This window comes from Xyrauchen texanus, chromosome 7, assembly GCF_025860055.1.
Source record: "Xyrauchen texanus isolate HMW12.3.18 chromosome 7, RBS_HiC_50CHRs, whole genome shotgun sequence".
In the NCBI taxonomy this organism is placed as follows: Eukaryota; Metazoa; Chordata; class Actinopteri; order Cypriniformes; family Catostomidae; genus Xyrauchen; species Xyrauchen texanus.
The window spans coordinates 14,578,011-14,602,713 of record NC_068282.1 but is presented as its reverse complement, the minus strand read 5'-3'; the positions used below and the strand labels follow the sequence as shown (position 1 = coordinate 14,602,713).

Genomic DNA, 24,703 nt, shown 5'->3' with positions numbered 1-24,703 from the left:
ACTTTACAGCCTGGTAGATATTGATGCTAAAGTCTATCCACAGAGTTGCACATTGCATCTAAAAAAAAAAAAAGAACCAAAATTTACTCTCACGATTTACAAGATTCATTTAAAATTATATATAATCAGCCTCAGAATATAAATCATATTGAAGAGGATACTTATCTGCACACAATATGAATTGTGATAATACATTCATAAACAGTTCTGGGCAGTAATTTATTACATGTAATCTGGACTAGGCAATTATTTATTTATTTTTAAATTTTAATTAGATTAAATATTAAAATACTTGTAATTAGATGACAGTTATTTTATATGGATTACATATTCATAAGGTAATGGCAGTATATTGTAATTTATTGATCTCCCTAATTTTTTTTTATTCTAAATTAACATATCACTAATATATCTTTGGTAAGTCTTCAAGTGTTTTCAGAAGAGAGGGGAAGGGATTGGAAGGGTTGTGGTATTGCACATACAGACCTGATATCCACTAGGTGGTAAACACTAATTACACTGATGATTGAGAAGTCTCAGTCAGCATTTGACCACTGGATTTACAAAGATCTCTTCACTTATATGGAGACACAGGGCATAAACATTACTGTGCAATGTAGACTTCCAAAACTTAATATCATGTCCTCTGCAACCGATTCCAAGTGAAATCTAAAGTATTTGGATGCGTGCTTGCATGTTTTTGCAACTTTACATTGCATAGCTAACCAACTCCTGATGAACAAATTTGATCTATTATTTGTATTATCACTGTCACTATGTCTTTGGAAGGGTTTTGTTCATCAAATACACAAAAATTGCACAGATACACATAATATCACATTTTCAATGTATTTACACATAAATGCGGAACCGATTATTTGAGTCTTGTCTTATTTGAGAAACATATTTCTGTCTGTCATTGATGGAGGGCCTAGAGCTCTGTCAGCATCATAGGGGAAAACATGCAACTCCCTTCATATATTTGAGCTCTATGATTCTGAATTTCTGTACAAAAGCACCAAATGATTAGACCATGCCTTTTCATGATGAAAAATTAAAAAACTAAACACTGCTTATGTATTGCTGTGAAATTCATATCAACATCATATCCAGCAACCTTCACTAATAATTGATTCTGCAAGTCTGGACAAAAAACCAAACAAACAAAAAAACTGATTCAGACCTGGAAGACAATTAGTCTAAAATATTTTCTTCTAAATAAATATTATTCACTCCATCTTTTTCTGCCATCTTCTGCCAAATTCATGTGACATAAAATCTAACAACATAACATTACAAACAAATTAGGTCAAAGGTAATCCAAAAGTAATCTGATTAGATTACCCAAAAATATAATCCAAGAGTTTATGTTATTTATTTGAATTTTAGTCATGTAACTTGTAATCAGTACCAGATTACAATTTAGAAATAATCTAACCAGCACTGCTTATTAGCCTACTATCATCAACCACCAGACAATCAAAATATTGTGCAAGTTATTATTACTATATTATACCATATATATATATTACTTTTAGCATCTAAATATAACTACACAAAAATGCTGTGACTGTCACAATTCTTGTCCATCATTTTGACACTTCCCCACACTGTAATATGTGCTTCATGTGGTAACATAACTTAATTAATTGTCTTTATTCAAGTCATAAAATAATATTCAACATAATTAAATCAAACTAACTACATAAGGTTACACTAACAAAAGTAATTGTTAAAGGTTTAACAAGTAAAAGAAATAGATCTTTAAGTTAACAATTGCATGTAAACTTTAACAGGACAGTTCCTTTTCCATGAAATATATATTTCATTAGGCCTTTATGCCTTTACACTGATATTTGCCCACACAATTCTTCCATTAGAAAACTATATCCATTATTGATATCTAAAAGAGCCCCACATCTTCAGAAATCATTTTGCAGTATAAGGAGCTTCAACCAGAGATCATCTCTTTTGACATACTTAAAAATATTTTATTGTAAAACACAAATAACCAAAATTGTGATTTAATGTATTACAGTGCTGGTGAAATCGACACCAGAATTTGACACCAGTTACTTCAGATATGGCATTGTAAAATTTTCTAATTTTTTTTAAGACTTAATATATTATTAAGTCTTATATTAAGCATATATTCAGAAAAAAATGCCAATTTTTTTTTTTATATCATTATTATTATTAGAAAGCAAAATCATCAACAACCTCTTGGACAGTTGATCATAAACTAAAATGGCCTAATTAAGCTACAATAAGCATTGGCAAATGATTTAGAAAAATACGTTTATGCCATTTTTCTAATGGACTCATAAAACACCTGTTTGAGAAGATGTCTTGCTCACAGCGCCTAATAGAAGACGAATATGAATTTGATTGGTCTGTCTTAAATCACAGCAAGGTGGTTTTAAATAAAGCTGTTGCCAACACGTCATTCTGTGATGCTCAAACACATTCACACCTCATCTTTTGGTCCTCCAGCATATTTTACCTTCTTGTCGCTCCAGCAGCCCTCGTTGTCTGCCTGAACTCTCACCCTGGTGGTCGGGAAATGTCAAAGAGAGGCCCGTGCCGCAGCAAGGGGGCGTTACGGGGGGGGTAAAAAAAACAATTGCCTTTATTGTTATATTTGCACGCACTTCATTTTTTCTTAGTCTCGCCACTAATACAAGAATCAAAAACGACCACCACGCCGACCGCCAAATCCTACGGTGTAGCAGCCTCCGTCGCAATCATTGCCAAACATGTGAGTAGCAACCGCAGCTGAATTGTTCTGCAGCAGCCGAAACATGTTTTGATGCAGCTGGTTCAGCGCGAGCGCGATTCTCGTCCTATTTTCATTCATCCCGTTAGTTTTTGTGAATGTGCTGTGTTTTATACACAATACTTACTAGCAAACAGCTGCAAATCGTTGCACTAACGTTGATACAAAGGCTGTATGTAACATACAGCGAGCTACCTCCTCGAACGCCGCAAGTGAATTGATGCTTGATGACAGTGCCGCGTTCACTGGATTGCGTTCTATACTTTGCTTTTCCGTTTTAGCTTTAGAAAATGTAGTCTTACAGATGCATGCAGCATTTTCCCCGTTTTTGCAATGAATCGTGGCGTTTATGTCTGCTACAAAACATTCCAGTTGCACACATATGCTTTTCATACCCATATAGAAATCTGATATATGGCAGTACATGCAGGACATATATATACACTATGTATTTTCATGTATGGTTTTCACTGAGATAAAGAAGTCACATATATATGCAACATATATTTTGAAATATTACAAAATAGCCGTTTTCATATATGTAACATTCAAATTCCCTTTTCCCCCATGTCATAGTGGAATTTGAATGTGTATACATATGTATATATGCCAAATATAATGTATATTATCTATTATTATATATTTGTGAGTGTGTGTGTGTGTGTGTTTGTATATGGCCATATACTGTAAGAGATTTCTGTATGTATCTGACATATTCATCACACAATGTCAATTCGGTAGACCGATACAGCATTTGGATGTAATAATCTTGTTTATTGCATAAACTATAGGCCAAAAATCGAATTCTAAAGAATTCTTATGCATGTGGTCCTAGATTTAGAGTTTTAACTGTGCAAACAGCTGTTTTGGGGCAGCAAGCCACAGTAAGAGAGATTGTATGGCCTATACAGTATATCGAGATGCTCATTCAATTAGAATAAAAAAAGATGTTCAATATGTTTTCTCTAAGCATACCTTTATTTCACTGCATAGGAAAGAAACTTTGTGTTTCTATGTGTATTACAAACTTTATGAATGAATTGCAAGTGAATGAAATTGAAATGCATGTGATTGTAGTCACCTGGCACACATTTAAATTGCTGCCATCTTCCTCCATTAACCTTTTTTATATTTAATCATGCATGCTTCAGCCTACTAAGTGCAGTTATGCGGTGTTTTGCAACACTCATGATTGCATATTTTTCAGTGTAAGGGCTTGATTAATATTTTGAGTTATATTAATATTGAGATTATATAATTTATTTGATATAGTCATTGAATATTATGATGTAATATTAGTTAATAAATGTGAAATTATCTTATAAATGACACTGTACTGATAAATGTTTAATTCATCTACTTATATTTTTACAATATAGAATTTGATTTGGAGTGTAATGGAAGTAAGCCAGTGATATTTACCATGCATATTTCAAGTATCTTTTTTTTCTTTCTCAGCTATATATTTATAGCTTCTTTTTATTTTGGGCTTAATTTGAGAAGTTATGATATTGAATTTATAGCAAAGAGAACTATTGTATACATTGTTTTCCTTTCCATGCTCTTACTTTTTTGAAACTCTAGGTTCCCTACATTTTGAAGATTTTTATATATAATGTTTTTTCTTAACATATGTTATTTGATATGCATTGTCTTTGCATGTAAGAATTTCTGATGGGATTGGGAGGGATTTTCTGAAAACTAGTCTGACAATCTAGTTTGGGCAATGTTGTTGAGCTTGCACTACTTGTTTTTTGCTCTGATAAACTCAATCAAACAAAACATTAAAACTTACAATGTATATGACTCTTCAAGAGCCGAGCCCAACGTCATACAGTTTGCCGTTATTGTGACACCTACTGTATACTGCAAAAATACTTTGGCCTAAATGCAAGAGTAACATTCACTTGTTTATTTTTCATATAGTTTCGTTATGTTACTTTTGTCTGCACTTGCTAGTGAATAGGGACAGAGATATGGCTTATTCTTCAGTACTCACAGAAATTCATAACACCTGTTGGAATTGTGGTTCCCTTGGTTTTTAATTTAGTGATGTCTTCTTACAGTACATTAAGTGCTGTAATGTAGACACACAACATCAGTGCATACAGTGCTTTATACTCATAGATGTATGTATATAACAAAAAAAATTCTCTCATCATTTACTCACCCTTATCCCATCCCAGATGTGTAGGACATTCTTTCTTCTGCTGAACACAAATTAAGATTTTTAGGAGAATATCCCAGCTCTTACACAGCAAGTGAATGGTGCCCTGAATTTTGAAGCTCCAAATATCTCATAAATCAGTACAAAAGTAATCCATCTAACTCCAGGTTTTAAGTCCATATCTTCAGAATTGGTATGATAGGTTTAAGTCCTTTTAATCTTCAAATTTTCAGATGTGAAAGTGAAACTAAACAGATCCCACTTGTGATTTTCAGATGTAAAAGTGAAAGTAGATTTACAGTAAAAAAAAAATAAAGTACTTAAATATTGATCTTTTTCACACCCACAACTGTCATACCGCTGCTGAAGATATAGATTTAACCACTGGAGTCAAATGGACTACATTTATGTGTCCTTTAAGTGATTTTTTGGAGCTTCAAAATTCTGGCCACCAGTCACTTTGTAACGACCTACAGAGCTGATATATTCTTCTGAATATTCTTGTGTTCTGCTGAAGTAAATGATGATAGAATTTTCATTTTTGGGTGAACGTTCCTTTCAAGTATATAAAGTAGTCATATATGCAGTTAGCACAATTACATTTTTTTTACAAGTCTGCTATCGATAGTAATTGATTTTCACAGATTATCATTGTAATAATTGTTTTTGAATCTCAGTAACAATCTTAATATAATTTTTTTTACTGTGTTTCTACATCCCAGCATATCTTTAATGACATCCCATTGGTATTTGAAACCACCTGATATACAAATATGATTATCAGTTATTGGACAATCTTTTACTGCAATTATTTCTTTAAGGATCCTATCCCTGGTCATAGTATTGGTTTAGTGTAAATCAGTAGTTACTTAAATTTTCTCAGTGGATGAGTACTTTGCAAAGTTTCCTAGTGTAAAGTAATTATGTTTTATTTATCCAGTGGGAGTCTGAGACAGAGCAACTTAATTCCCTGTGCCTTAATCACAGCACCATAGTTATGTGAGTTTTTGAAAAAGAGGACAGTATACTCAGAGGATTTTATGTCAAGTAATTTTATTCTCTGCTTGATAGGAGAAATGAAACATTTGTGCACTGGGACTGGATGCTCTTATCAGCACACCCCATTTCCGCCATGACACCCAGCAGAGGATTCTGGGATTGACGCAAGCATCACTCCCACTGATGGCCTGGACCAGGTTAGAATGTAAACGTGTATTTCTAATGTGACAATTCTGTTTTCAGTTATATATCCTTCTAGAGGAATATGTGTATTCATCTTACATACACAAAACAGGTATTGTTTTACCCAAATAGTTTACCCAAAAATTCTCTCAGAATTTTCTCACCATGATGCTATCCCAGATGTATATGAATTTCTTGCTTATGCTGAACATAAATAAAGATGTTAGGAAGAATATCTCAGCTCTGTAGGCCCTTACAATGCAAGTGAATGGTGACCAGACCTTTGAAGCTCCATAAATCACACAAAGGCCACATAAATGTAATCCATAAGACTCTTCAGAAGCAATATGATATGTGTGCGTAAGAAACAGATCAATATTTAAGTCCTTTTTTACCATAAATCTTCACTTTTAGTTTCACTTTCACATTTTGAAAGTGAAAGTGGAGATTTATGGTAAAAAAGGACTTAAATATTAATTTGTTTCTCACTCAAAGCAATTGAATAATTTCATAAGACATCTATAAAACAGCTGGACTCTTATGGCCTATTTGTTTTGTGACCTTTATGAGATTTTTGGAGCTTCAAAGGTCTGGTCACCATTCACTTGCATTGTAAGGTCTGGTCACCATTCACTTGCACTTGCATATTTTTTCAATAATATATTTCTGGTCTCTACTATTCTGGCTTATTGTTGACATATCCATGTTCCTATCTGATATATTTACAACTCCCATTAACTTGCAGCTGTCTCAATGTAGTTCTATCAACATTTTCCTTGTTTAAGGTTTCAGCTGGCCTGCTGAAGCTATGGGGAGCTGCTGGAGCTGTCTATACAGAGACGCTATCCAAGACAACCATCTCAACAAATTCAAGGTACATTTTACAAGACACCTCTGTATTGTATCAGATAGTAATGGCACTTTAATGCATTCACTTCTATCATGGTTGTTAATGAGTACCATATTTATCTACCAATGGATAATTCAAAGATGCTATGCTATTTACCATGGTTCATGTCCAAATATATTATAATATTGTGGTATGCTTTTACCCTACCTCATTCCTTAATTTTAAGTTCAACATATGTGGATGGTTACATAGGTTGACCTAGTAGAGCAATTTGGATCTAAATGTATTTTTGGATCCGTGCATATCTGGTCATGTTGACAGGTGACTAATGTTGACGATGAGGGAAATGAGTTGGGCTCAGGAACAATGGAGCTCACACAGACAGAGCTCATTCTGCACACACGCAAACGTGATGCCATCCGGTGGCCGTACCTCTGCCTGCGCCGCTACGGTTATGATTCCAACCTCTTCTCTTTCGAGAGTGGCCGCCGTTGCCAGACGGGACAAGGTGAGATTATTATTTTTTTCTACTTTATATAAAATCAACTTTACATGTTATTAGTTTTCTACTTTATCGAGATGTAATACTGTACAATGTGTAAAGCAAATACTGAAATGATCTGTGATGAACGTTGAAATCAGTCCTGCCTTTGAACCGTTATGCAGTACTCATACGGAATACTGCTGTTATTGTTCTGGTGCATGAATATATTGTGATACATTGTTTCCCTCATTGTAGGTGATCTAAACCCAAATTAATGTTTTTTCTTATGTGTAACACATAACACACATTTAAGAATATCTTGGTCCGTCTTTTCAATTCAATAGCTGTTTTTATTGACTCGCTTAAAAAGCATAAAAAGGACCCAAAAGTATCAATGCATTTTCCATTACCCTTTTTGATTTGTAACTAGTAGAATCTTTTCTAGAGCAAATAGTTTTCCTAAAAATGTATTTCCACTTATGTGGACAAGACAGCAGGACTACATTTTGAAATTTCGCAAAAGCTACTTTGGAACAATACTATACAAATATGAAATACTTGTGTCATGTTTCGTATGGATGAGGTGAGAGAGCAGGATGTAAGTGCAGCAATCTTTTAATTCACTATGACAAGAAGTCGAGGATACACATAAGACGATGACTAAGGTTACCAAAACAAGACAGTCATTTGGGTTAACATAAACAATGTAACAACTAACAACGAACAAGAACTGACAATGACGGAACTAAACTAGAGGGTATTTATACACAAGGTGCTGATGAGAAAAACTAGAACAGGTGAGAATGATGGGGAACAGATGGCAGTGATGAGGGCAGTGTATTCTGGGAAACGTAGTCCATGGGAAGCAGAGGGCAGAGGATGAAAACCACTTCAAAATAAGAATCCTTGGAAACACGGTGACTGTGACTGACAATGAGATTTGATATAACTTTTATGTTTTTTTCTACTTTGAAAACAAAATCTCACTGTTCTCTCTTTGCACTATCAAACAAACAAGTGATAGCCAGTGCTGAAGCATTTTACCAATCATACATTAGCATAATTAATTCTGATACAGTTAATGGCCAGCATCATCCAATCAATGCCAGCCATGTTAAAAGAAAATTTTACTTGATAAATTCTGAATCTAAGTACTAATTACCATTGTTCCATATCTGCCAACCATGTTGAATGGTTCAAACATCTTCTGCAGCCTGAAACAGAACTTTTGATAGGACGTTTGGATTGAATGCACTCAGCTTCATAGGAAAGATAAAGGATGCTCCCTTCCTTCCTATTTAGTGAATGACTAAACCACCAGTCTGTCTGCTCTGGTCTCAGAACAGATAGAAATTAACTGTATTTTCAGTCTAAATCCATATAAAGCCTCTGAAAGCAAAAATGATTTTCTTAATATGAAAATGCACAGTAAATATAGGATTTCTAATGAAAACCTTGTGCTGTTGTACAAATTAGTGTACATTGTGTTTAGCAGCATGGCATTTTGTGATAAGTCACTCAAATTTTATAAAATGGCATATAGGATGAAACTAAAGACTCTAATATTTTGACTCAAAGAGGTTTCAATGTAAAATCTTAATTAGGTTTCTTACCAGATGTAGATTCAATGGCGTTTCTCCCATAGACAATCTCTGCTGTGATCCGCACCATGTTGTTTTGTCACTTAACTCTTTACGTTTAACCCTTTACTGTTAGCCCAGAGTCTTCTGAACTAAGATCAGTCATTTTAAATTATGCGTTTCATATAGCAAAGTCAAAATACAACGTCAACGTATGTGTATGTGGGGGTCGCACGAGGATAAAATTAATCTATGTGGCTCGTGTGTCATATTTAAATTCTTTTGAAGACATGCGAAAGGTTTTGGTAAGAAACAACTAGTAATTTTTTATGACGTTTATGAGTGCTAGGATAAAAGTTTTTTTTGTTGTTTTTAGTTCTAAACAACACAAGGTATTCTTCTTTTGTGTTCTGCATAAGGAAGAAAGTCATACAGGTTTGGAACAACACAAGGGTGTATTAATTATGACAGAATTTTCATTTTTGGGTGAACTATTTCTTTAAACACATGTCACCTCTAGAGATTAAAAAGTCTATATAAAAGCACTTTTTTTGGTATATATCAATTAATGTACACCTTCTCTCGAACTCCAACCCCCTCATGTTGCTCTCCTAAGTACAAAAGTGAAACTCATTTATAACTTAAAAACAAATTTAGAATTTTTTCAGTCTTATTCTAAGTTATTCTTGTATCTGCTTTGACAGGGATCTTTGCATTCAAGTGCTCTCGTGCAGAAGAGATCTTTAACCTGCTGCAGGAGTTGATGCAGTGTAACAGCATCAATGTGGTGGAGGAGCCCATGATCATGACCCGACCCGGGCATGCACCAGAGATGGACATGCCTCGAACTCCACAGACACCCAATAGTAAGTCACAGTAATAAACATACAAATATAAAACATAAAAACACTGAGATTGTCATGTCTTGTCAGTGCCAATAAGGTTAAACTTTTTGAAATATCAACTGAGAAAATGGATGCACAAGATCAATTTAATGTTAGGTCAACCATATTGCTTTATTAGCAGTGCAAAAAAATCTCTCTTTTGATGATTCATATTGCATCTTGCCCACATATCAGCAGAACTCAGAAAGTATACCTGCTTATGTGCTCTGTGATTTGCTCTGTTTTTGTAGCCCCTGGATTCCCGATGCAGGGTTTTCCTAATGGATACCCAGGATACCCAATCAGTGCAGACTCATCACAGCCCTCTCTCGCCAACGATCACAGACACAGCCTCATGGGACTGGATGACCAAGTGAGACACAAAAACTGGCCCGTACAAACATGCACACACATCCAGATTTCCCAAAAGGTATTTCAACACTTAAAGGAATAGTTCACCCAACAATAAAAATTCTCTAATTATTTATTCATCCTCACGCCATCCCAGATGTGTGTGACTTTCTTTCTTCTGATGAACAAAAACGAAACACTATTTCAGCTCTTTAGGCCCTCACAATGCAAGTGGTTAAATCCATGTCTTTGGAAGCCATATGTTAAGTGTGGGTGAGAAACAATATTTAAGTTGTTTTTTACTATCAAGCTCCACTTTCACATTCTTCTTCTTTTGATTTTGTCATTTCACATTCTTTGTGCATATCACCACCTACTGGGCTTGGAGAAGAATTTACAGTAAAAACGTAAGTATTAATCTGTTTCGCACCCAAACATATCATATATCACTTATAAAGATATGGATTTAACCACTGGATTACTTTTATGCTGCATCTTTGTCCTTTTGGAGCTCACCCTTCACTTGCATTGTATGGACCTACATAGCTAAGATGTTCATCTAAAAAAAAATTGTTCAGCAGAAGAAAGAAATTCATACACAGCTGGGATGGTATGAGGGTGATTAAATTATGAGAGATCTTCTCATTTTTGTGGGAACAATCCCTTTAAGCCACACTTGTATTAATGTGGCATCTGAAACCAAATGATGATAGACCTACCTTCAGTCTTCTAGGCCATTTTTGCAATTACTTTTAACAAATTGGTCCCACAGTTACTTATGGTGGTGAAATTAAGTCAGTTACCCTCAAGTTCTTGGAGAGTATCCATAAGACTAGTTCATCAAAACAAAAGTCATGTTCCACTAGGTTTGACAATGTCTTAATCTGTTGTTTTATGATTTAAACCCTAATATGCTTCTTTTACAAAAATATTTAGCTTGATTAGTGTGCATTTTATTTTGTTTAAAAATAAATGCTACTTGGTTTGATATTTGGTTATCCAAAGACATTCATACATTTGTTTATTGTGACTGACGTGTCTAATTACCTTTAGGGCACTACATGTTTAAAGAATAACAAGCATGTTATGATTTGTACTTCGTCATGTTGAAATTAAATATATGATCACAATAGACAATTTACAAATAATAAATATGGAACTATATACTGTATCACATTTTTCCATATACTAAAGTCACTTCGGTAGCAGCTAACAAACTTGTTCCCGCCTGTTCTCAGACCCATACGTATGTGAATACAGTGGGAATGGAAACAGATCTTTCTAGCCGCCACTGTGTCCATTCCCTGCCTGAAGTGCGGACCACCACCTACCCGGAAACCTCAACTACCACCACCATACGTGGGGGCCCAGTCCCAGGCCAGCCCAGCTTGCACTGCTGCCCCCTGGATGACCCTCACAAAGACCCTCAGGTCTTCCTCCAGCCTGGAGCCCAGGAGGTGAAGTTCATGTTGGGTCCAACCCCAGCACAGCGGCACCTAATTGAAAGAGACAGAGAACGCCACATCGCCCACCCGCTTCGAGCACCTGACGGTAGCTCTGAGACAGAGGGAGAAGAGTCCGTACACATGTGCAACACACACTCCTACCACCATTGCCACCATCTAATGCACCGACACCAGAGTATGGAGCCTTCCCCAGAAAGCCAGCTAACATATGAGAATATCAATGGACTTAGGGGGGTACGCAGACAAAGACTGAGTCCGAGTACCGTTTCTCAGTCGCAGTCGTTGGGCTCCAGTAGCAGTAGCAGCACCACTGGTGATTCCCGCACACATGCACATCCGCACTCCCTCCCACTCACACACACGCACACTTCCTCACTGCCTCCGCAGGCATATGGATGTGACCGGGGAATGGGGGTCGGTGGTCATCGTCGCACTGCATTGCTTAACTATGAGAACCTTCCATCGCTACCACCAGTTTGGGAATACCGTGCGCTTCAGCGGGAGGAAGAGGAGGATCAGGGTGAAGATGAGGATGAGGATGAGTATGAGGAGGAAGAGGAGGAAGAGTATGACGAGTATGAGTATTCAGAAGGACCTGTTACTCCAAACGGATATCATCAGGAAAGTGGCGAAACCGGAGGATTCATCGTGACGCTCTACAGAACTACGTCAACACTGAACAAGTAGGTAAAAATATGGCAAATCTTACTTCAGGGTTCCCACAGTCATTGAAACCTGGAAATTGTAGGGAATATTAAAGGAATATTCTGGATTCAATACAAGTTAAGCTCAATTGACAGCATTTGTGGCATAATATTGATTACCACAATCATTTATTTTGACTTGCCCTCCTTTTCTGGGTTACTGTGAGACACTTACAATGGAAGTCAAGTCAAGTGGTTTTTATTGTCGTTCAACCATATACAGTTAGTACAGTACACAGTGAAACGAGACAACGTTCCTCCAGGACCATGGTGCTACATTAAACAACATAGGACAAACACAGAACCACATGAGACTACACAGACTAAATAACATACCTATGTAAAGTGCACGTGCGAACGTGTGCAAAAAGTATGGGACAGTACAATAAATTACTAAAAATTAACAGGACAATAGGCACAGTTAGAGACAGTGCAGCGTCGACTAGTATACATTAGTGCAAAAAGATGACAGTTTCTAAAAATGCCAAATGTAAACATAACATACTATGAGATAGTATTCTATGCACATAGCAGTTATTGAGGTAGCAGCCAGGTATAAAGTGACAATAATTAAAGTGCAACTCAGGACACGTGTTTGTGTGTGTGTCAGTCCAGTCTCTGAGTATTGAGGAGTCTGATAGCTTGGGGGAAGAAGCTGTTACACAGTCTGGCCGTGAGGGCCCGAATGCTTCGGTACCTCTGGCCAGATGGCAGGAGGGTGAAGAGTTTGTGTGAGGGGTGTGTGGGGTCATCCACAATGCTGGTTGCTTTGCAGATGCAGTGTTTTTTGTAAATGTCTTTGATGGAGGGAAGAGAGACCCCGACGATCTTCTCAGCTGTCCTCACTATCCTCTGCAGGGCTTTGCGGTCCAAAACAGTGCAAGTCCCAAACCAGGCAGTGATGCAGTTGCTCTGGATGCTCTCAATAGTCCCTCTATTGAATGTAGTGAGGATGGGGGGGTGTGAGATGTGCTTTCCTCAGCCTTCAAAGAAAGTAGAGACGCTGCTGGGCTTTCTTGGTAATAGAGCTGGTGTTGAGGGACCAGGTGAGGTTCTCCACCAGGTGAACACCAAGGAATTTGGTGCTCTTGATGATCTCCACAGAGGAGCCGTCGATGTTCAGCAGAGAGCGGTCACTCTGTGCTCTCCTAAAGTCAACAACCATCTCTTTTGTTTTGTCCACATTCAGAGACAGGTTGTTGGCTGTACACCAGTCTGTTAGCAACTACTCTCTGTATGCTGTCTCGTCGTTCTTACTGATGAGACCTACCACGGTCATGTCATCGGTGAACTTAATGATGTGGTTCGAGTTGTGCATTGCTGCACAGTCGTGAGTCAGCAGAGTGAACAGCAGTGGACTGAGCACACAGTGTGGTGGTGGAGATGCTGTTACCGATCCGGACTGACTGAGGTCTCCCAGTCAGAAAGTCCAGGATCCAGATGCAGAGGGAAGTGTCCAGGCCCAGCAGGTTCAGCTTTAAAATCAGGTGCTGAGGAATTATTGTGTTGAATGCTGAGTCTATGAACAGCATTTGAACGTATGAGTCATTTTTATCTTGGTGGGTAAGGGCCAGATGGAGGGTGGTGGTGATGGCGTCGTCTTTTGATCGGTTTGGCGGATACGCGAACTGCAGTGGGTCTAGAGAGGGGGGCAGCTGGGTCTTAATGTGCCTCATGACGAGCCTCTCGAAGCACTTCATGATGATGGGTGTGAGTGTGATGGGATGGTAGTCATTGAGGCAGGACACTGAAGACTTATTTGGCATGGGGACGATGGTGGTGGCCTTGAAGTGAATGGGACCAATCCGTTAATGTTAAAATATGCATTATTTCTAAAATATAGCCCCAAGACATAAATAATATGAGTGTTAACTTGATTTTAGTTTGATAAAATCACTTACTAACCTTTTCTGTGCAAAGTTATAGCCAAATTGTATTGCCAATTTTACAAGTTGGTTATAGCCAACTTTGTTGTCTTGACAATGTAATGTCCCTAAAATTACTATAAAATTAGGATTTAAACAACTTTACAGTTAAAATAATGCACAAGTTTTAACAGAAGAATTAATGTAAGGGCTTTTATAAAATTTTAAGCTTCACATTTCTGCCTTTAAACACTTTAAACGTTGGCCCTATTCACTGCCATTATCCCCATTCAATTTGAATTCAAGTGTCTCACTGTAACCTTGATTATTGCCTTTTTAAAGGAAAAGGATGGACGAGTCGAAAATATTTTTTGTGGTAATCAGCATTATGCCACAAATGCTGTCTATTTTCCTAGAATTTCCTTTAGAATTTTCCTTAAAAGGTGAAGTGTGTCATATTTGACCCACTACCATCACCAAATGAAGTTACAAAAATAATGGTTTTCATCAGGGTTTCTTCAAGCTCCATGCTCATGCCATTGATTGAGTGAATTTTGCCATTTCGGACTGGTTGGAATGCTCAAACCAACAGTGCAACATTTTGATACTGCCACAGAGCCACAGTTTTTACACTTTTCAATGTAATCAACTTAAACATTACTTATTTATATTTATCTGCATATTAGACTGGAATAGAAGAAATATTATTTACATTGTTAAAATTGCCCACTTCACCTTTAAAACTGATTTCCATACCTAGAAAAGTCATGATATTCTTAGAAATGTCACTGAAAGACAGGGACATTTCTATTCTAAACAAAACTTTTCTGCTATATACTGAGCTCTGGAATATTTCATTTGTTAAATACTGAAAATTCTCAAAGAAATAAATATAATAAAAAATATCCAGTCACGAAATACTTCAAAGGTCAAGGAGATTTATTAGTTAAAAAGTGTGGAAACCCTGTAATTCTACCAACACTGAGATGAACTTACATGCAAACTTTTCACATCATACAGCTTCAGCCTCCAACACTTCTTCATCATTCTTGTCCTCCCCATCCTCACCCATCTGAGAGGGCCAACCGTGTTTTCAACTTCGACTTTAGACGCCAGCGAGGAGGACGTGGCATCGCCACCTGCGAGCAGCATGGCCGTCACCCGCCTCCCCCTCCCTCTCGCCAGCTCAACTATATCCAGGTGGACCTGGAGGGTGAGCCCACTGGTTGCTTGGGACATGGGGGCGGGGCTCCAGTTCCACAGAGACCGCCTCCCCTTAAACGTGGCATGGCTCCTGCTGCCGCAGCTCCCTCCTCTCGGCGTGGAGAATGCTATGCCGTAATTGACCTAAAGAAGACAGCAGCCATGTCTAACCTGCAGAAAGCTCTCCCTCGGGATGATGGAACCTCACGAAAGACACGCCACAACAGCACCGACTTGCCTCTGTGAGAAAGGGAGAGATAGAGAGAGTTACAGGTATGACAGAGATATAACTGAGGGGAATAAAGGGAAAGCGTAAAGATATAGTTCACCCAAAAATGACAATTTTGTCACCTTTTACTCTTCTTAATGTTTCTCCAAACCCTTCCATGGAACACAAAAGTAGATGGTCGGCACATTGTTTGTCTCAGTCACCATTAACTTTCATTGTATGGAAAAAAGATTCTGAGAATAACATTGTGCCTAACATCTCATTTTGTATTTAACAGAGAAAAGAGAGTCATATGGGTTTTAAACAATATGAGGGTGAGTAAATTCTGACAGAATTTTCCATTTTTGATTAACTATCCCTTTAAGGAAAGAGAGTTCTGGTGGTATTTCCATCCCACCATAATAGTGGAGCCTTGATTTTCTCATTTCTACACTTTATACTCATACCAACTGCTGCTTGATGAAATGGTAACTCCATTGAGCATTTGTTTGATTTATTTATTCTTACATTTTGCGTGGGAAGGTTGGGAAATGATAGTATTTTTTGGTTTCTGTCTGGGCTTTGTGCCAAAGATTTGGGTATAGAAAAAATATCATTAATTCAGGAAGTTTGTCTGCAGTGTTTCTTAACTAGTTAAGAAGTTAATTGTCTTTATCCTTTTATTTGATTTACTTTTTTGGTTGAATATTATTTGGAGACCAATTAGTGGATTATTTAAAGATATAGCTCACCCAAAAATGAAAATTCAGTAATCATCTACTCACATTCACATCATGGAAATTATATTTGTCTTTTTCCATTTTTTTATTTTTTTTTGGAGATGTTCCAAGTGTTCTCAACCCCCCTACTTCATTCCCTTAACCCAGCCGTAATGGTAGACCTACTTTAAACACAATAAAACAATAAATACAAAATATAAATATTTATAAATTGTAACAAATTTTATTATAATAACATTTATTATATTCCCTCACTCCCCCAATGTAGCCTATGGCAATATTTATTATCAATCTATTTCTGCCTAAAGTACAGTTAGTGTTACTATAGTAAATTCAAGGGTGGTGATGTAGAATTCTGTGCCAAGATTATGTCTGCTTCCCGTGCCTTGCTTCACACTGATTCTCACAAATCTGCGAGTTAAAGAGCTCGAGTTTTAAGCTTTGTGCTCGTGCTGCTCTGTCCATTGAGCCATATCCATCTACAGAGCCATATTTGACGCTGTTAAACCAGATACTTAAGATGCATCGCTAGACTTCAAAATCAGATGAACCGCGGTACAAAGGCATTCCAACCCGTATAATTGAGAACCAACTGATATACTCAGTGGTGGATTTAGGCATGGTGGCACGAGGCGCCAACAACTTTGGGGGTGTTCACATTTAGAATCACCACCACCCCATGGGTCAACAAACAAGCTAGAACCGCTACTGGATATACTCCAATTCCAATGGAAGGATTTTCAGGGCTATTTTCTATTTGCAGACACATAAATTGTGACATAATCCAAATGCAATTACATATACGTAATACCATTTGCCATTATAATTCCATTTTATTTTACACAAACGTACAGTCTACCAAATTTCAATTGGAAAAGCAAAGTCTTTTTGCAATTGCATTTTCTATTTGTTATGAGTTATGACCCTGTCATATTGAAAATGCAATATTAATTACCCTGTTTGCTATTTCACTTCTTCAACCTCCCGTATGGATCCTGACAAAATTCCAATGGAATCGCAGTTCCCTTTTGCATTTGCATTTGCATTTCCGATGCCTTACACAGACATCTGTCAATCAGTTTTGGGGGTGGGAGTTTATACTGTGGTGTATGTTTGTAATTGGAAGTGACGTCAGTCACAGTCGAGCGCATTTCAGAGCACCTGCCACCTTGCTGTTGACGGCCAAGAACGAGATGTGAGTTTGTGTACATTATTTAACTTTTACACTAAGGATGGGTATTGAAGCTGAGTGAAGCTCTGATTTTTCTGCTGAATGTTTCGTGAAAAGTTTCTAGCACATAGGAAATGCAAAATGGACTTTGCATCTCTAATTGAAATTTGGTAGACTTTGTACAGTATGTTTGTGTAAATGAACATGCAAATGGTATTTTTCAATTGCATTTAGATTGTCACAATTTATGCATCCACAAATAGAAAACACAATTGCAAATGCAATTCGTTTTGAAAATAGTCCTGAACATCTTTCCGTACAACTTGATGATAGATTTTACCCCCCCATTTGTAACCTAATGCCCCTATCTCTACTAATTTGCTCTCAGCGCCCCCTGGCACCATTTGAACGCCCCCGTTGAGAACCTCTGCCCTAGTTATAGTGGGGGGTGCTGTCAAGTTTCAGAAAGGACATAACACTGTCACATGTAGTTATAAGAAACATTTGCAAAAGTTTTCGCCTAATCATTTATGCGAAGACAAGCTTTTCAACATGGTAAAGACACTCAGTCTCAGTTTTCAGAATTTTAAAGCCACCTGAAAAGCAAAGAATATCCTGTCCTCAGGAATTGATCAATTCTCAGGAATTGATCAATGCACTTATCTTTCTCAAATTGTAACTGAGCCTTCCCTTATTTCATAATTCATAATATAGAGGAATGGTAAAATAAAGTTTACATGATTAAAAGTAAATATTCAGAATGTTAAAGGATGTTATTAGGAAAGATCAACTGTACTTTTAGAACAGGGTTTGGTGTTTTTACTTATAGTTATCTGTTTTTTGACTGCTGAGGTCTGTATCTCGGCCATGCAAATCACATGGCTAATTCTAGATCGAAAAACGTATTATTGTAAGGATTAATCAGTATCTGCTCAAACTTTGGCTCTTAGCACAAGTCATTTTTTATTTCACTACATCTCTGACTTTAATCTCTTGTACAATCAGAACAAGGTCAGGTATTATTGTTTCTCACTGTTTCTAAAACTGAGTCCTTACTCGAAGGGGAAAAGGAGGGAAATGTTTTATACACCAATATAAAGCAGGCATTCACATTAAAAAGAATAAATAAAATAAATATTTCAAATTATAAAAATATAGAACTCAGCAATTTAGGATATCTAAAGATAGTTCAAGTACAAAGGAAGGAAAAAACACAGGAAGTCTTCAATATTAACTGCTATTCTCACATCCCCAATGTGTTAATGTACCTGAGAGTGACAATTCTGTGTTAATCTAAGAGTGTATTTATCTACATCTATGTTTTGTAAAGCTACGTAAAGCACCATATACAGAGGTAAGATTGTTAATTATTTTTTATATCTTAAAAATATCATGCCAGGAATCATGAAGCAAAACATATTTATTTCATTTAAAATTATTTATTTATCTACCTGCCTGTCTGTCTGTCTATTTATTTAATATTATTATTTTTATTTTATTGTTTTGTATTCAAACTATTAAGAAAGTGTTGATAAAATGTCATTAGATTAGTTGATTTAGAGATACCAAAGGTGGTATGTGCGTCTACAGAATCTACCTTGGTAAGCTTTTTTCTTTTCTTCTGAAACTGTAGTTTCATGTTGAATAATAACTGTATTTGAACATTGTGCCAAAAATATAATAATATCACTGAACTATGTGCCATTTGTAAATTTTAGGGCTAACAATCAGCAACATGTAAAAATGCAGCTGTTCTCTATAATTATATAATGATCAGTTCAGGGCTTGATAATATGTTGTCTACAAGTACATTAAAGTACCAGACATGTCAGTGTATTCCTAATTAAACCCCATTGTATCATTCCAAATTAGTTAGTAAGATTATATTTAAATTCTTTAACTTGATCACTCTTTTTCATTGGAATTTCATAAATCAGCTATTTTTATAACACAGTAGTTGAAAAGTTCTTGTTCTTTTAACACAGCCCCAAAAATGTATTTATGTCTCACCAAGAATGACAATGTAGCTATACATTTCTGAAAATAATACAGGTTTGAAAATGTTGCTGGGAGACCTCGAAGAGCTGAGGTTTTCATCTTTGTTGCTGAGCATGGATATAGACCCAGTTTTTCAAAATCTTACTGGCAGTCATATTGTTCTGAGTGCAGGGCTTTGTGGGCCTTACTGATTTACATTTTTAGCAGAAATCTTAGCATAAAAATGGTGTTATTGTAGAAATATCGAACGTTAGATAAGTTGTCTTAAACGTTACAGGAGAAGCCATAATTGAAAGAAAATATTTTAAGGATTAAGATGCATTTACCTTGTTTTTTGTTTTTTAAGAAAAATACTTAGAGAAATAAATGTAGTTTTATTTTTTTATCACAAACATTTTCAAATTTAAAACAGACTATTTCAATTTTTTTTTAAATGATTTAAAGCTTATAAGCTCCTCTTGTTACATCTTATACCGATGTGTGTATATCATTGTGACATTTACATTTTGAGAGCCTTGCAGTTCAGTACAATATTGCTGCCAAATAGTAAATCCAAATAAAATCAACATATTACACTCACAATCACAATGACATATAACTATTGTACTTAAATAATGCGATGATGAACTATTTGGACACTTTTAGACACTTTTCAGAGGATCAATCTAGTTTTTAACATCTATATTTTGGTATTGTGGTATGATAAACATTTTGCAATAACAGCTAATGGAGTCATATCAAAATTTGTTTGAGGTGTTCTGAACATGTTCTGTGATACAAGTCACGGTTTTGTGTGACTGGATCAGCAGTGAGTTTACTGTTTTTCTCTGGCCTCATCATGATAAATATGTGTATTTTAACCAGGCCTGAGAAAATAAATCTAGATCTTTTGTGTGTAGGTGTGGGATCATATAGAACCTCATTGTGCCATAAGTGATTTTAGTCCACTCTTTTAAAATAATGTTTAGCTATAGTGGAATTTTAAAGGTACAGTAGCACATACTAACTTGAATCCTATGTTGACTTTGAGTGGGACCGCTTTGGAGTGTAAATACTTTTTTTGTTTGTTGGTTTTATGTTTTTTTTTTTTTTTATATATATCTTTCATACTCATAAACTCATTCATATCAGGGTAAATCTAAACAGTCCTTTGATACATTTACATTACATCTTAGACCCAGGTTAACTGCACTGAAATATTAATGGGTTGAGCAATCATCTGAAAGTACTGTAAATCCAAATTTAGCAAGAAGTATAAGTATACTGTATACTATAAGTACATTTTCCATTAAAGGAATAGTTCACCTCAAAATCTTCATTTACTTGGCCTCGTGTTGTTCTGTGGAACACAAAAAAGATTTCCATTCAATGAAAGTGTAAAGTGACTGATGCTGTCAGTCCCTAACATTCTTCTTTTTATGTTCTTCAAAAGAAATTAATTAATTAATGAAAATTCTCTCATCATTTACTCACCCTCATGCCATCCCAGATGTGTATGACTTTCTTCTGCAGAACACAAATTAAGATTTTTAGAAGAATATTTCTTCTAAAGGGTGAGTAAATGATGAGATTTTTTCATTTTTGGGTGAAACATTCCTTTAAGGCAACTATAAACCTCTTAGTTGTGGAATATCACCTCACATCAAGTGTTTATAATTCTGTTTTTCATCTCGACTTGGAATGGTAGTCAACTTGAAGAGGGTTATCCAGTAACCTAAATGAAAATTTAATGACCTGTGCTATACTGACGGTAGAATTACATTGTCATAACAAAGCTTAGGCGAAGCTCAATGACTGTGATGTACTGTACATTAATGTGAATGTGTCTCAAATGTGTCAAGAGAGAGAGAGAGAGAGAGAGAGAGAGAGAGAGAGAGAGCTGCCCATGCATAGACTCTTTACTGGAGACTGCGGTTCTGAAGCTTCTCAAACTGTCATACTCTCGAACTGTCTTACTCTCTGTATGAATGTACCACACAGAGATGGACTTGTAAAATGCTCAGAAGAGGTGATTTACACTCAATGTTTCTATCCTCCCTGATGAAAAGATGTGTTAATGTTAATGTTTTGTCTTAATTTCAATTCAATTTTTGGATTGTTTCTTTATATACAGTATTTACATTTTATTGTATGTAATTCTGTGTATGTACATATATAGGTATGCAGTTACAGTCAGCTTCTCCTGTGTTCGTTTGTGTTAATGCAACAGACACTATACTTTTGCCACAGCCATTTATAGAAAGAGCAACATCTTGATGGTTATTCTATTAGATGGACATTACAATCTCTACAAATGGATCAGAGACCACCTATAGTCTGTTGATGTTGCAGTCGCAACCCTTCCCCATTCTTACAAGGCAAAGCAGGCATGCCCCATGTTGAATGTTATTTTCAGTCATGTAAACATTTGAAGAGAAAGGCTTGTATAATACAAATAAATGTGATTAAATGTAATGTCAACATTAAAATGGGAAATGTAAAGAAACTTTTGCTGTAATATGTGTCCATTTGAACAACAGAAAACTGGATAGATAGATAGATAGACAGACAGACCGACCGACCGACCTGGTAGTCTATGATTAGGTGACAATTTGAGTGTCCAACTGCAATGCCTTATCTTTCTCCAAAGTATCAAGTATGGTAGAAAGCATTGTGTTCAAGTACGGAAAACTTCACAATCCTAACTTTTAACTTTAAAACCAGCTGTGGGGTTTAAATGTGGGAGTAGTTCTGCAGAGCTTGATTAGAGCATTCTCTGCGCTTTGTGCATGCTGAATCCAGATTTTCCAGACAGACAGTTCAGAAATCTTGGTGTGGGGAACAATGGTAGTGAGAAGGTGGACCTCCAGCTCCATATGTAAGGCTCCTTATTTAGAGTTGGTGCTTATACATGTGTTTTAAATGTGTCAAAGACACACACACAAAAAAAGAAAACAATTGGATTGATCTGTGGAAGGAAAGAAAGCATGCTGTAAACGCTACCTCATTGTGCATTGTTTCAATTGTAAGTTACTACTTAGTCCACTAGGTGACAACAAAAAGCTACAGACGTTGGTTATGAGGCACCACTTTGGGGTAAATGCTTTGTTTGATTGTTTTATGTTTGTTAAATAATTTAAATGGCCTATTTTGGAAATGTTCTATTCCTATAAGTGTAGAGATATAAGAAACTAATTCTAAAAATGTATATAATGAAAAGGCCCAAAAACTTGAAATAATTTCCCACTTTTGTAGCTGGTCAAGTAACTAGGTTAGAATGGTGATTTTAAAATAATTACAAATATATACAGTACTGTGCAAAAGTCTTAGGCACATAAGATGTTTCACAAAACATTTGTCTTAAGATGGTTATTATTTCTTCAGCTTTAGTGTGTCAAGAGTTAATATGACTTATATACTCCCAAACATTCCTTTTGCGTATAGAATAGAAGAACAGGGAGCCCTGCAACAGATGGCAAGGCCCCCACAGAGCCCACTTCTGAACACTGAGTCAGTGTGGGATTACATGAACAGACAGATGCAATTGAGACTATTGAATATTCTCCACATCGAATCTGTATATACTAATGTGTGACCACAGGGAAGGTTGTTGTGGGTCAGTATGGGGTTTGGGGTTGGGAGGGGTAATAGTGGGGTTAAATGTTGATTCTGTAACTATACTGTATGTTTTTCTTTAATTTGTTAATTGTATGAATCAACAAAGACTATTAATGAAAAAAATGATGCAAATGATCAATAAAGATACTAAATGATTATGAATACTAAAATGATAAATATTACTGATCAGCATGAACATTTTAGTCTACAGCCAAAAAACTGAAATGTGTACAGGTGTTTCTAGGAAAAGGCAAAGGTGTTTTGAAGGCAATGGATTATATAAGTATTAACTGATGGATTATACATGCAATGTATTCATACATTGAAATGACATGATTTGAATCTAGGATTTACCCAATCTTAATCCTGGAATTCCACAACGAAATGGAAAGACATCGGTGCCAGTAAGTCTCACATCTGGCCAATAAAACTAACAAAGAGACTTGTCTACATCCCATATGACTTGAAAACATCTATGCAAAGAGGCCCTAAGTTCAAAGGTCAAAGCAATAAAAGACAGAACACACACTCTTGGAGTTCCCGGAGACTCAGGACACACAAGATTCTGTCCTCCGATATAAACCAGTTTGCTACACACAGAATCATCAGATCACGTGACATCGGGATCATTGTTCAGCAAACAGCATCTTAAAAGGGACATTCCTTAATGCAGAAACATCTCTCACAAAGTCAGTACTTTACCGATTTAACCTTCTAAAATGTACAGAATGCATTTAAGTCCAAAATTTCTACAATACCTAGGCTTGCTAGGTAATTCTGACAATTGCTTTGAACTGCGGTAACTTGTATAACTGACAAATTAATGATTATAGCCTGATATACCTCTTTAAAATGTGTGTAATGTTTTATCCATGTTGTATAACCAATTAATTAACCAGTATGATTTGAAACCAGGGATTTTCATGTTTTGTTACCTACACGTACAATAATAATGAAAGAATGTCAAGTTTAGGATGCAAACGCTGGCTTGGTTACATAGAGGAAGCTGATGACAACGAATATCATGTCTCTTGTAACATTCTCCAGATAAAGTTCATGTTTAAATATGCACTACTTTTGAGTGAGAGATTTGTAAGAATCCGAAACAAAGGACCATAAATCAACTATCGGAAAAGACAGCCCAGTTGACCATGAGACTCTGAAAAGTCACTTCTGATTGGCGCAGGACACCTTTGGGGATGCAGCCAATTTCAGTTCAAATGTTTTCAAAGAGGAAGAACATGCTCTCTTCCTCTCTCTTCAGTCTTGTCGTCTTCCCTCGCTGCTGGTCTCTCCTGCTCTTCTGACTGCTCAGACTGTGCTCTGACTCTTCCTTCGTGGTCTTCTCTGGATCTTGTCCGAACTAGATCCATGACATGTGAGGTCCAAGGAAGCTCGGGACTCAAAGTCCCGAGGATGCCTCTCACTCTCTATGGTCCATGAGAAGGCCTCGCTTCAAAGCCAACCTTATTATTCA

General features: G+C 36.4%; 1 pseudogene; it reads left to right on the top strand.

Moving 5' to 3' along the window:
* Positions 1-6,933: 6,933 nt before the first annotated feature.
* LOC127646182 (fibroblast growth factor receptor substrate 2-like) lies at positions 6,934-15,758 on the top strand (annotated as a pseudogene).
* Positions 15,759-24,703: the final 8,945 nt, after the last annotated feature.